The 15,000-nt window shown below is 45.4% G+C and overlaps 1 protein-coding gene across 5 annotated transcripts in view; it reads right to left on the reverse strand.

The window, feature by feature from the left end:
• Positions 1-15,000, reverse strand: part of GALNT2 (polypeptide N-acetylgalactosaminyltransferase 2) — a 1,695,325-nt gene that overhangs the window by 1,561,848 nt on the left and 118,477 nt on the right. The window lies entirely within an intron of this gene.

Genomic DNA, 15,000 nt, shown 5'->3' on the forward strand with positions numbered 1-15,000 from the left:
TCCATGGTGGGGAATGTGTCAGACTCTTCAGGAGCGGATACCAGTGTTGCCTTGGCCAGTCTGGAGCAATGAGAATCATTTTCGGCCTCTCTGCTCTGGCTTTTAATAGAACTTTGGGCAGCAGAGGAAGAGGCGGGAAGGCATAGACTGTCAATGTTGCCCAATTGAAGGAAAGTGCGTCCACTTTCCAGGCCTGTGGATGATAGGTCCTGGAACAAAATTTTTTCAACTGGCAATTTCTGTGGGTAGCAAAGAGATCCATGTCTGGCTATCCCCATGCCTGAGTTATCTCTGTGAAAATTTGAGGAAGCAACTTCCATTCGTGTGGATCTGTCATATTGCTTAGGTTGTCTGCCGGTGTGTTTTCCTTCCCTGGCAGGAATTGTGCTTGTAGTTGAATTTTCAATTCCAGTGCTGTGTTCCATAGGGTCATGGCTTGCCTGCACAGGGGGTATGAATGAGTTCCCCCCTGTTTATGTAGCACATCACTGTGGTGTTGTCTGTCCTTATCAATAGCTGGCCTGGATGCAGTAGGTCTTTGAAGGTCATAATAGCCTTTTGCACGGCTAGCATTTCCTTCTGGTTGATGTGAAGGAGCTACTCTTTTCGTGCCCATTTTCCCTGAATGCACTGATTTGTCATGTGTGCTCCCCATGCGTAGTCTGAGGCGTCTGTTGTGATGATTTGAGTTGCTTGAGGTACACAGAAAGGAAGACCTGTGTTTCTTTGGCAAGCTTGAGCCCACCACATAAATTCCTTTTGAAGGCATGGAATGAGTGGTATAATTGCTTCCAAGCTGTGGCTGTGTTGAGACCATAAGTTTTTTAGGTACCATTGAAGTTCTCATATGCAGCTTTGCACATGGGATAAGTAGGATGCAAGATGCCATGAATCCCAGAGCCTGCAGGACTTTCCTTGCAGTTAGCCTGGTGTAAGTTGCCATTTTTCTGAAGTATTGAGACAGTTGCCCTTGCTTGTCTGGCGTGAGAGGTAGGCCATCTGGGTGGTTGTATCCAAGTTGGCACCCAGGAAAATTATTTCTTGAGAAGGTATCAGTTTTGATTTCTTTTTGTTGACTGTGTATCCCAGGAAGTTCAACAGTTTTATTACAAACGCCAGGTGCTGCAGTAGTATGTCTTTGCTGTCCGCTTGGATCAGGTAGTCGTCCAGATATGGGTAGATTTGTATCCCTTGCAGTCTGCAGAAGGCGATTACTGATGCCAGGCATTTCGTAAACACTCTGGGTGCAGTAGATAAGCCAAAGGGCAATGCAGAGAATTGGTAATGGGTTGAACCTGCAAGAAACTGAGGTATCTTCTGCAATCTTGTCTGATAGGGACATGCAGGTATGCCTCCTTGAGGTCCAATGTTACCAGCCAAGACTCCTTGCCCAGCATGGGAAGAAACTGCTGTAATGTGAGCATCTTGAATTTTGGCACCTGTAGATATGTGTTTAGGATGGATAGGTCTAAGATCGGTCTCCAATCTTTGTCTTTCCTTGGTACCAGGAACAGTCTGGAATAAAACCCTTGACCTTGTTCTTTTGCAGGTACCTCTTGAATTGCTTTCATGTCCATGAGAGCTGAAATTTGTTTTTGTGCCTCTGCCCTTTGATTTTGTGGCAGGTTTGGCATGCCTCTCATTTTTGGAAGGGTGTGAAAGTGGAACCTGTAGCCGCTGTCTATAATGTCCAGAATCCATTTGTCTTTTGTAACAATATGCCAATTTTTTGAGAATAGTGTCAGTTTTCCGCCCAAAGGTGCTGCCATTAAAGCTTTGCTTGGCAGGTGTAGGGGGAAGTCATTGTGTCTGTTTTCTGAAAGACTGTGATCTATCTTCTCCACCTCTTGAGGTTGCCCTCTACCCCTTGGATGCCTGTATCTGCCCCTTTGAGGTCTGTCCATGGCTGGAAAGGACCAATTTTTTGAAGGCCAGTTTCTGCTGAAACGTGGAGGCTGTACCTGCAGGAAATCTTTCACTGTTTGCATTGACTTCGCTTTTTCCTCCATTTTCTTTAGCACCTTCTCTGCTTTAACACCAAATAATACATCTTTTTGAAGAGGTGCATCTAATAATTTAGCTTTGACATGATCTGGTAAGGTTTGCTCTTTGAGCCAAGCATGCCTACGTATAACAGACCCCGTAACAGCAGCTCTACATGAGGCCTAGAAAGCATCAAAACCACACTGCAAGGTATGTTTACCCACTTGCTCTGCACCATGCAACAAATCCTGCAACTCTTAAATATGGTTGTTCTGGTTGTGTCATTTTGCTTTTCAGCTGAGATATCAAAAACTGTTGATACTTTAACATATGGAACTGACAGTTTAATGCCCTCATGGTTAAAGTGGCCGAGGTGTACACCTTTTTCACCCCACCTTTCTAAAGATCTGGAATCTCTCTCTGAAGGTAATAGGTGTTTAGCAGTAGAGGCCTTAATTCCCTTGGGACCCTGTGAAATAGTTTCTGGGTCAGCAGTATGGCTTTTATATAGGAACTGGTGAGAATCAGGAACCCGGTAATACCAGTCTGGTTTAACAGGAGCTGGAGGCAAAGAATCAGGATTAAGGCTGGCTTCTGTGTACACATCATCCAATATATCTAAAACTGGAGGGATAGCCAGAGGCCTATGCTGGGGGAGCAGAAGAAATTCCCTGAGCCTTTTCTTGGACTCTGAGTAATCTTGGCCTTCCCAGTGAAAGTGTTCCCTCAATGTATGCAGGGTTTCCCCAAAAGATAAGTCCTCGGGGGGGGGGGGGGGGGAGACCGAGGGAATAGTCTCCTCTGCATCAGAGTCTTCGAATGGAGAATAGGCCAAATCCTGGTCCTCAGATAGTTCTGAGGTAATAGAAGCTTGATCGGAGGAAGAGTAGTCTTCCTCTAATCTAGGTCTTTTGTCAGAGGGGGGGTTGAGAACCCCTGATAAGAGTAATCAAATCCTCAGCCATTTTAAGCATCTGCTTTTTAGGCATGGTGCCTTGAGTGGGTGTCTGAGGAACCTGTTTTTTGGTTTTCATGGCCGTTTTAGATTTAGTGAAGGTTTTAATGGAGAAGGAGGAAGACCTGAAGACCCCTTGAGAAATGGCAGGCCTGTCTAAATTCTGAGTTTGGGTAAAAAGTTGGCAGGTGAATACTTTGGTTAAGAGCCACACTGGATACCACCTTAGGCATAAAGGAAGGATTGGTCCTGAGGGACACCCTGTCCGGGTAAAATGTAATAAAAGGCTCCACAGCCATGAGGGCCTGTAGTCCTGAAACCCTTCTTGCTTAAGTGATTGCCAGAAGAAAAGCTGTTTTCCAAGATAAAAACTTTATATCCGCAGTAGCTGCCGGTTCAAATGGAGACAGGGTAAGCTTTTCCAACACAAAATTGAGGTCCCATGCAGGAGTTGGTGATCTTCTGGGAGGCCTTAAATTTTTGGCCCCTCTAAGATACTGTTTTAGCAGAGGATGAGAAAAGATGGGAGGCTCTGTGTTGTAATGAGCCAAGATGGCAGAGGCATGGATTTTTATTGATGAAAAAGATAGGCCCTTGTCAAGCATCTCAGTCAAGTATTGTAAAATCTGAGGAATATTTGGCTTTGCTGTGTCTGTCCCCTGTGCTTGGTTCCAAGCACAGAATCTCTTCCATTTATCAGCATAAGATTTTCTAGTACTAGGCCTTCTGGCTTCCAAAATGGCATCCATCACAGATTTACTGAGAGGTGTTTGAATAATTACATGATCAGCCATACTGCCAGGTTCAGAGTTTGGAGCAGATTGTACAGAATTTGATTGCTCTGTCGAGACAGTAGATGAGGTATTTGAGGCAAGTACCAAGGAGGGAGTCGAGACATATTCCTTAGACTTGGGTACCAGTGATGGTGAGGCCAGTCCGGAGCAATTGGGATTATTTTTGGTTTTTCCTGTCTGACCTTTAGTAAGACCTTGGGAAGAAGAGGCAGAGGAGGAAAGGCATAGACTGATAGGTTTTTTCCAACTGAAGGATAGGGCATCCACTTTCCACTTTCCATGCTTGTCTGTGATAAGTCCTTGTGCAGAATTTGTCCAGTTGATAATTTTGGGGAGAGGCAAATAGATCTATGTCCAGACTCCCCCGTTTCTCTGTTATCATGCTGAAGACTTGTGGATCCAGTTTCCACTCGTGAGGGTCCATAAGATTTCTGCTTAGGTTGTCTGCCAGAGTATTTTGTTTTCCTGGCAGGAACTGAGCTTGAAGATGTACTTGGCAAGTCAAGGCTGTGTCCCACAATGCCATGGCTAGTCTGCAAAGGGGGTAGGAATGTGTACCCCCTGCTTATGTATCACATAACCGTGTTTTTGTTGTTTTACAGAGAAGATAACCATGGTGTTGTAAGTCTTTATCAGTAGTTGTCCTGGATGAAGTAAGTCCTTGAAGGCTGTCAGAGCATTCTGAACAGCCAACATCTATTTCTGGTTGATAAGCAGATGCATTTGTTTTGGGCTCCATATGCCCTGAATGCATATCCCCACCAGGTGGGCCCCCCAAGCATAGTCTGATGCATCTGTAGTTAAGGTTTGGGTGGCAGGGGGTAGAGTGGAAGACTGTCCCATGTTCTGGTGACATATTCCCTGCCTACAACAAGAGTTTCTTTGGTGGGCAGAGACGAGAGGAATCATTGTTTCCAGACTGTGACAATGGTTGACTCCATAAACTTTTTAGATACCACTGTAGTTTCCTCATATGCAGTCTTGCATATGGAATTAGTAGAATGCAGGATGCCATGAACCCCAAAGCCTGCAGAATTTGTCTTGCAGATAACTGGGTTTTTGTTGCCATCTGTTTGAAGTAAATAGTCAGTTGCCTTTGCTCGTCTGGCGTAAGGTAAGCCATCTGGGCAGTTGTATTCAAGCTTGCACCCAGGAATGTAATCTTTTGAGAGGGTACCAGTTGTGATATCTTTGCGTTTACTGTGTACCCTAGGCATGTTAGAAGCCTTTTTACAAATGCCAGATGTTGAAGAAGAATGTCCTTGTTTTCTGCTTGAATGAGACAGTCGTCCAAGTAAAAACAGATTTGTATGCTTCTTTGTCTGCAAAATGCAATTACTGGTGCTAGGCACTTTGTAAAGACCCTGGGCACAGTAGATAAGCCAAAGGGCAGTGCAGAGAATTGGTAATTCATAAAACCAGCCTTGAAGCGGAGGTATCTTCTTCACTATTCCCTTATTGGGATATGCAGGTATGCCTCTTAAGTCTAGAGTCACTAACCAAGCGTTCTTGCCCAGCATGGGCAGAAGCTGTTGCAAAGTCAGCATTTTGAATTTTGGAATGTCCAAGAATATGTTCAGAATCGATAAATCCAGTATTGGGCGCCAGGCATTGTCTTTTCTGGGTACCAGGAACAGTCGAGTAAAACTCTTGCCATTTTTCCTGTTCTGGTACTGGTTGAATAGCCCCCATATCTCTGCCCATTGATTTTGTGGCAGATCTGGCCAACTGTTTGGAATTGGCAAGGTATGGAAATGAAATCTGTATCCCTGGGATACTATGTTTAATACCCATTTGTCCTGGGTTATCAACTGCCAATTTTGAGCATGAAGTGCTAATTTTCCCCCTAAGGGGGCTGCCAAAAGATAAGTGCTTGGTGATGGCAGAGGGAAGTCATTGAAACTGCTTACTGCAGGGATGTGCTTTGTTTCCTCCAGATTTGGAGGTACAGGCACCCCATTGCTTTGACCTGTAAGAACCCTGTGATTGGTATCTAGAGCCTTTTGAGCGCCTGGATTTGCCCCGTGAGGCTCTATCGGACACAGGAAAGGACCAATTTTTTGTAGGCCAGTGTCTACTGAATCTTGGTGGCTGCACTTGTAAGAAGTCTTTTACAGTTTGCATAGACTTAGCTTTGTCTTCCATTTTCTTTAAAACCTCTTTTGCCTTATTACCAAACAGAGTATCATGCTGTAAAGGTGCATCCAACAATTTAGCTTTAACACGATCAGGCAGATTTTGCTCCTTGAGCCAGGCATGCCTTCTAATCACAGATCCAGCAACTGCGGCCCTGCAAGAGGCCTCCAAGAAATCAAAACCACATTGCAAAATATGCTTTACAACCTGTTCTGCTGCATGCAATAATTCCTGTAATTCTTCATTTTCCACACATTCAGAAATCATCATTTTCTGTTTCAATAATCCCATAACATGGTGTTGATAAGCATATGAAACTGGCAGTTTAAGGCCCTAATTGCCAAGGTTGCAGACGTATAAACCTTCTTTCCCCATCTATCCAGCGCCCTGGAATCTCTATCAGAGGGGGTAGGATTCTTAGCTGTTGAGGTCTTTACACCTTTGGGACCCTGTGAGATAGTTTCAGGGTCAGCAACAGGATTTTTGAATAAAAATGTGTGCGAGTCAGGAACCCTGCAATATCTGTCTGGTTTACTAGGAGCAGGAGGTAGGGAATCTGGAGCCACGCTCGATTCCGAAAACACATCATTAACAATGTCTAATACAGGAGGTATAGCCAAAGGCCTATGCTGAGGAAGAAGAAGGAAATCCCTAAGCCTCTTTTTTGAATCTGAGAAATCCTGACTCTCCCAATGAAATGTTCCCTTAAAGTATGCAAGGAAAATAATCTTCAGGAGGAGATGCAGATGGGATGGATTCCTCTGCATCTGAATCCTCATAGGGTGGTACAGAAAATTCCTGATTAGAAGAGGAATCAGAAGAAATAGAAACCTGATCTGAAGATTCATAATCAGTGTCTTGCCTAGGCCTCTTATCATGGGGGGGGGCCCTGATCAAGGTAATCAAGTCTTCAGCCATTTTGATCATCTGTTTTTTAGGCATAGAGGCCTGAGCCTGTGGCTCATGTGTTGTTTTTTTTTTGCCTTAGAAGTTGCTTTTGTCTTAGTTTTTGAAACTGGCGTCGGTTTTATATAGAAATATTGAGGCCTGAAAACACCCTCAGAAGCCGGTGCCTGCTCAGCGGCTCCGGACCCATCAGAGGGAGGGACATACGCGGGTACAATACTCTGAGAATCTCGCGGCATGCCGGACTCCACATGGGTCTCGGTAGAGGCCTGCGACTCAAAAGTAGCAGGTATCAGGGGCTGCCAAAGTGCCTCACTGAGTACTGGCGAACCAGCGACTGGCTTAGGAGAAGCTTAGTCGTCAGTTTTGGACCTTGGTCTCTGTCCTTTTCTTTGCATTTTTTGTGAACTCCAGTAGTCGGACTGCTATCCGACGACATTTCAAGGCAAGTAAATCCGTTTCCAAAATATTCTGAAGCAGATATATAGACGCTTAATAGTGCGTTAGTTAAATCTAGCACAAAACCGACAGCAAGGCACGTTATGACCTGGGCCTAGGCAAGGAATACAGTATAAAATGAAAATCATTATGAGGTATTTGCTTCCCACAAGTAATGCAATTATTAACTTTTACTGACATCGGTAAGGAGCAAGAAAAAGTTTCCCCAATGGGGTACTTCGCTTTAATTTAAGACTTTGGTTCTGAAACTCGAATGCGAAAATTTCAGGAGTCGGCTGACCGGCACTTGCGAACTGCTTCTACTTCGGGCACCGCGCGGCAAGAAAGACTGAAGAAAATGGCGTTTGTTGCATGTTTTATACCCCTGATGACCTGACGTCATGTAAGGGTTGACAGCAACTGACGCAGGACCCAAGACTTTGATATTCAGGCCGACTGAGGGCAACCTGGCAGCAGATTACCCAAATGTAATGACTGCAATAGTGAAACACGAAGAACATCATATATGTTTAGGGCCATCATGGAGGCACAGGCAAGTTCCCATAGGTGCTCCAGAGGAATACTAAGGGTTGTGGATGCGGCACTGGCTGATGTGTGACTGCCTCCATCGTGTTGCCGATTCAGTGGAATGGATGAATTACACGTTGGAATGAGCAGCATCTGTGATGGAAAAGTCTGCTGGGAGGGCAAAGGCATCCTCATGGCGTAGGTCAGCCATATTATCTACTGTTAGCAAATGTGGCTGCGCCCAATCATGTACCCATAGTGGCAGCACTTACACTGCTCCATCAGTGGGTGAGCAGCAGACATCACTCACGTTCAGGTAGCAGCAGTGCATCTGACCACTGGTGTGGATGTGCCAGTGCAACTCCTGGCATAGCCGGTTCTTGTGGTCAGGGATGATGACAATGAATTGCCTCCACTACCAAACACAGCTCTCACACCTGTCTGACATACCAAGCTGGAGAGCTAGCACTGAGCTTGGCTGTGTTCATGCAGACACTCACAAACCAATTTCACCTGGAGGACCCCTACAGAGACACTGACACATACAGACACACCAGTTAAATGGTTCAACCATGCAGCTTAACATTCATTCAGTTTGTCTCACTGGCCATTTGTTGGCTTATCCAAATGTCTGCCTGTTTCTCTTTCTTACTCTCACTCACTGACCTTTTGCATCAGCCTAGGCTTCCTGTCCCCTCCCAGACACCATGCGCAAGTGATAAGTGTGCCATATCCCTGTTTTGTATTTTTTGGATTCAGGGATACACAAGCTATGAATCGGACGCTCAGGGCGCATAGCTGACTTGGTGCTTAGTATATCTGCTTTTGTGATGCTGAACTGGTAACTGCACCTTTGACCTACATTGGTCTTAGAAAGGTTTAGCACTGGATTGCATCAAAATTTTCCAACTTTACTGTGAATGATCTTGTGAGAGTTGTGAAGTCTGAGATTGCAATGAGTATCATTACTTTCTAACTTCTCTCTAATGGTTTTCCAGTACAAAAAGTATGGTGCTAAACTGAGGGCATGCAGTGACCATCACTACTTTTGAGAGGTATGACTGTGTGAATCGTTGATGCCGGAGGCTTACTACTTAATGGACACACACAAGTCAAGCAAGTCTCTGCTGTCACATATTAAGATCATTTCGGTACAAATTACCCACCTTTTACTTGCTTACACTACCAAGTAACAAAATGCAAGGATATGCCAGTCATTCATATTATTACACAATATACTCCAGGGTTCAACACTTACCTTTTAAATCCAGCAGATGCAACTGTTTTAGTTCAGGGCCGACTCTATCTGATGCAAGCAGTACCCAGCCAATACATGGGGAGGTAAAATTTGCGAGAGTTGTCTGGCATCAGTGTTACTATATGTATCTGCATAGCTGGAGGAATTTAGGCTCTCAGGTGGTGAGCGAGTGTGCTATGCGTTGTCTCTTCACCAATGCGAGGGCATATTGAGCACGCCTACATCCACAGCTGCTGCTGCTTCCCACCCCCCCCCCCCGACTCCCCACCCATGTGTGGCTATGGTGACCATGGCATTGGTGGTGGGATGTGTGCTCCTTCCCCTTGTTGATCCTACTGAAGCAGTTCTCAGGATGATGTTATGTAGCATGGCACAAGCTATGAATATGTCAGTACATGTCCACGGATTGTAATGCAGGGCTCCCCCAGACTTATCTAGGCACCAGAAAGTACAGTTTTGTACCTACCATAAATGTAGATGTCCGAGAGGTATGCATCTGCAGTCCTAACATATGGGTTGTCCTGCCTCAGGCAGCCCTTCGGTCGGCCGGATTCCAAAGTCTGGGTCTGGCCTCGCCTGATGTCGCACTTCACCCGACGTCATAGCTGCTGTCAATTGGGTATAAAGGCATCAGCCGACGCCATTTTCCTCAGTGTTTCTTGCCCCAGATGCCAGGTGCCCTCTAGGAAGGCTAAATTTGGATAAATGCAAATGATTCCAAACAGTAGAGAGCAAACAATATAAACATGTATATACAAACAAATACACCATAATAGATTAAACCAGCTAGCTACAAGATGGGCAAATACCCTAAGAGTACCACAGAGGGAAGGAGGGTGGGTAATCCTGACTGCAGATGCATACCTCTCGGACATCTACATTTATGGTAGGTACAAAACTGTACTATGTCCTTCAAGGATGCATCTGCAGTCCTAACATATGGGTAGAATACCATAGCCAAACTGGGGGAGGAGGCACTAAGAAGATTATGGTGTAGTTAAGATCCCTTGCAAAACAGCAGTGGCAAAGCCTGCTCGGGATCTGGAGTATAAAGGTAGATTATAATGCTTGGCAAATGTATGCACGGAGCTCCAAGTATCAGCCTCTAAAATGTCTTTGGTAGCCACTCCTCGTAAGAAAGCTGTAGTAGTGGCTGTAGCCCTTGTGGAGTGAGGTCTGATGTTTTCTGGAGTTGTCTTTCCATGAAAAGAGTAACAAAATCTAATGCAATTTCCTATCCATTTTGAGATTGTCTGTTTTGAAATTGCTTTTCCTTCCATTCCTGTTGCATATGCTACCAGAAGCTGGTCAGTTTTTCTATTGTTCTTGGTTCTGTCCAGATAGTAGCGCAATTGCCTGTGCACATCCAAGGTATGCAGTAGTCTTTACAACCTGTTCTGTGGGTTGGGGAAGAATGTTGGTAGGTGGATTGCTTGGTTCAATGATACCCTGGAGACCACCTTTGGCATAAAAGTAGGGTTAGTTCTCAAGGACACTCTATCCTGATGGAAGATAAGGAAGGGCTGTACTGCCATTAATGCCTGTAATTCAGAAACCCTTCTTGCTGAAGTGATTGCAAGCAGGAAAGCAGTTTTCCAAGATAAGAACTGTAATTCTGCTGTTGCTGCTGGTTCAAAAGGGGGAAGTGTTAACTTTTCTAGTACAAAGTTCAGGTCCCATGTAGGCAAAGGTGGCTTCCTTGGAGGCTTTACATTTTTAATTCCTCTCAGAAACTGCCTGAGTAGAGGATGAGAGAAAACTGGAGGATCCATGTTGTATTCTGCTGAAATTGCTGATGCATGAATCTTAATGGAGGAGTAAGACAGGCCATTGTGGAAAAGTTCTGCTAAATATTCCAGGATGTTAGCTATGTTTGCCAAAGATACATTTTCTCCTTTTGCTGCACTCCAAATGAGGTATCTTTTCCATTTTGCTGAATAAGTTTTCCTTGTGGAGGGTCTGCGAGCCTCCAGGATAATGTCTTTAACCCTCCGAGATAAATCTGGGTTATTTTGTCTTATGTAAGATTCCAAGCAGCTAGCTGCAGTGTTTTCAAGTTTGGATGCAGGATCTTGAAGTTGTTCTGTGTTAGCAGTAAAGGAACTAGAGGTAGAGGCCATGCGTGTGCCCGAGACATAGTCCTCAGTAGCGGGTACCAATGCTGTCTCGGCCAGTCTGGAGCTATCAGGATGATCCTTGGGTGATCTTCTTTGATCTTCAGTAGCACTTTGTGCATCAAAGGAAGAGGTGGGAATGCATATGCTGTCAGGTTTTCCCAACTGAAGGATAGGGAGTCCACCTTCCAAGCAAGTGGGTGGTATGTCCTTGTGCAGAATTTTCTCAATTGGTGGTTGTGTGGGGATGCGAACAGGTCTATTTCTGGTAGCCCCCATTTCTTTGTAATGGATTTGAAGATGTCTGGATGCAGCATCCATTTGTGGGCATCCGTGGTAGTTCTGCTTAAGGTGTCTGCTAGTATATTTTCTTTTCCTGGCACAAATATGGCCTGGAGCTGAATGTTGAGGTTCAGGGCCACATTCCACAGGTCCATTGCCATCCGGCATAGAGGATATGAATGTGTGCCTCCCTGTTTGTTGATATACCACATAACTGTGGTGTTGTCCGTCCTTATCAGCAAATGACCTTGTTGAAGAAACGGTCTGAATGTCTGAATTGCCTGTTTCACTGCCAGCATCTCTTTTTGATTTATGTGTAGGTTCAGCTAGTCTTGTGTCCATAGGCCTTGTATACACTTGTCCACCATGTGTGCCCCCCAACCAAGGTCTGAGGCGTCCGTGGTGATGGTCTGGTTTGGGTGAGGGCTGTGGAAAGGCAGTCCTTTGTTCAACTGACAGGCCTGAGCCCACCATTGGAATTCTTGCTTCAGGCATGGAATTATTGGAATTTGGGTTTCTAGGCTGTGCTTGTGCTGAGACCATAAATTCCTTAGGTACCATTGCAACTTCCTCATATGTAGTCTGGCATGTGGAATCAATATTATGCAGGATGCCATGTAACCCAGGGCTTGCAGGACTTTCCTTGTTGTAAGCTGGTTCTGCGTTGTTAATGCCATGAAATAGAGTGGTAGTTGCTTTTGCTTTTCTGCTGTGAGAAATGCCATTTGATTTGATGTGTCCAGTTCCGCACCCAAGAATGTTATCCTTTGGGATGGTACCAGCCTTGACTTTATGTTGACTGTGTATCCCAGGGCTTGCAATAGGTGAATAACCTTTTCCAAATCTGTTGTTAATTTGATTTTGTTGTCCGCTTGTATCAGGCAGTCGTCCAGGTATGGATAAATTTGAATTCCCTGAAGCTTGCAATGAGCAATTACTGATGCCAGGCATTTCGTGAATACTCTGGGCGCAGTAGATAAGCCAAAGGGCAATGCTGAGAATTGATAATGCTCTGATCCTGCAAGAAATCTGAGGTATCTTCTGCAATCTGGTCATATAGGGACGTGCAGGTATGCCTCCTTGAGATCTAGAGTCACCAGCCAAGACTCCTTGCCCAGCATGGGAAGAAGTTGCTGTAGGGTCAGCATTTTGAATTTTGGAACAATGAGATATGTGTTCAGAGCGGACAGGTCGAGAACAGGTCTCCATTGGTTTTCTTTTCTTGGTACCAGGAAAAGTCTGGAATAAAATCCTTGTCCTTGTTCCATAGACGGTACCTTTTCTATAGCTCTCATCCTTAGTAAGTGGTTGATTTGTCCTAGAGCGTTTGTTTTTTGGTTTGGTGGTAGGTTTGGCATTCCTCTCTTCCTTGGTAGAGTATGGAAGTGAAACCTATAACCTTTGTCTATTGTCTGTAAAATCCATTTGTCTCCTGTAATGTAATGCCAGTTTACTGAAAATAAGGCTAGCTTTCCGCCCAAGGGTGCTTCCAGTTGTTCCCTGGTAGGCGGTATCAGAGCCAAGTCACTGTGACTGTCCTGTGGGAGTGGTAGTAGCTGGATCTGTGGCAGTACTTCTCTGGCTGTTAGGCTGCCACTGACGTCCCCTGTAGGCACCTCTGGATTGACCTCTGCCTCTTGGGCGCCTATTTCTGCCTCTCTGTGCTCTGGTGGTGTCTGGAAAGGACCAATTCTTCGAAGGCCAATTTCTACTAAACCTCGGAAGCTGGACCTGTAAGAAATCCTTGACTGTTTGGACAGATTTTGCTTTTTCTTCCACCTTCTTTAACGCTTGCTGTGCAGGGGAGCCAAACAAACTGTGTTTCTCCATGGGAGCATCTAGGAGCTTTGACTTTACATGGTCTGGTAAGGATTGCTCTTTTCAAAGACATGCATCTGGAGCATTTCTCCTCGGGCCTCCGCTGAAAACAGGCTCTATGGAACCTAGTCGGACTTTCCCGGTCAACAAATGTTAAATAAAATAAAATAAATAAAAAATTAACCATGCATGCCTTCTGATCACTGTACCAGTCATAGCTGATCTAAAGGAAGCCTCCAGTGCATCATAGCCGCATTTTAAGGAATGATTACTGACCTGCTGAGTGTTATGTACCAAATCCTGAAGGGACTTACGGTCTATAGGTTCAGGAGAGGACAGTTTTTTATTTAGCTGATCTAACAAAAATTCCTGATACTGAATCATGTGGAATTGACAGTTTAAGGCCCTAGCCGAAAGAGAAGCAGAAGTATAAACTTTTTTACCCCATCTCTCTAATGCTCTAGATTCTCTTTCAGAGGGAGGTTTTTGGCAGAGGCAGTTGCTACAGCTTTGGGGCCCTGTGAAATAGTTTCCGGATCTGCAATAGGAGCCTTATACAAGTGATAATGTGTGTCCGGGACCCTGTAGTATCTGTCAGGCTTAGCAGGGGCCGGGGGAAGCGAGTCAGGGGCAGTACAAGCATCATTAAATGCATCATCCACAACTGTTAGTACTGGAGGAATGGCTAAAGGCCTATGCTGTGGCAAATGTAAAAAGGTCCTTAGCCTTTTCCTAGAATCTGAAAAATCCTGGCCCTGCCATTGAAATTGCTCTCTCATAGCATGCAAGGTTTCCCCAAAAGAAAATTCCTCAGGAGGAGAGGCAGAAGGAATGGAGTCTTCTGCATCAGAGTCCTCATATGGAGAATAAGGGCCTTCTGGAGGATTTGAGTTTTCTGAATCATCAGAGGAATAATCTGTAGAAACTGGCTCAGGGGGCTCTGCTCTAGGCCTCTTCTCTGGAGGGGGATGAGAGGCCCTGTCAGGGTGAGGTTGGGATCCCCTGATCAAAGAAATGAGGTCCTCTGCCAGGCTGAGCATTTGGGAACTAGAGGTAGGCCTGTGTGAGGGGGTTTTAGCAGGCAAGGCCTTAGAAGATTTAGCTGCTTTAGCCCTAGAAAAAGCCTTGATAGACATTGGTGCAGGGGGCCTAGCAGCTCCACGTGCAGGAGTAGATATGTCTAAGGGAATAGTATCTGATAAATCCTGAGAACCTGCAATAGCAGGTGGAAATTCAGTAGCAGATTCAGCCATGCTGGGTGAGGCCTCGGTTGTAGGAGGCATGCTTTCGGCCGAAACCGCGGACCGCGAGTGTCGGTCCTTTTCCTTACGCTTTTTAGCTAATTGTGAAGTCGGAGTCTCCGACGGCATGGTGTAAGCAAAAGCGGGGCCGAAAAACTCCTCTGCAAACTCCGACCGACGTCTAAGTGTCCGTCGGTTGAAGGAAGCACAGGCTAGACAAGCTGCTACGTCGTGGTCTGGGCCTAAGCAAGGAAGGCAGTAAGAGTGGAAATCCTTATGAGGTATTTGTTTCCCACAAGTTAAACAGTTATTTACTTTTTCTGACATCGGCTGAGGCAAGAAAGAGTCCCCAACGGGGTACTTAGCTTTTTAGAAGTCTTCGGTAGTAGTAATCTCTGGATCTGACCGACCAGCACTTGCAAACAGCTTCTGCTTCGGGCACCGCGCGGCAAGAAAGACTGAGGAAAATGGCATCGGCTGATGCCTTTATACCCAATTGACAGCAGCTATGACGTCGGGTGAAGTGCGACATCAGCCGAGGCCAGAC

The sequence above is a fragment of the Protopterus annectens genome, chromosome 1.part1 (genome assembly GCF_019279795.1).
Source record: "Protopterus annectens isolate FY-2018-M chromosome 1.part1, PAN1.0, whole genome shotgun sequence".
NCBI lineage: Eukaryota > Metazoa > Chordata > Ceratodontiformes > Protopteridae > Protopterus > Protopterus annectens.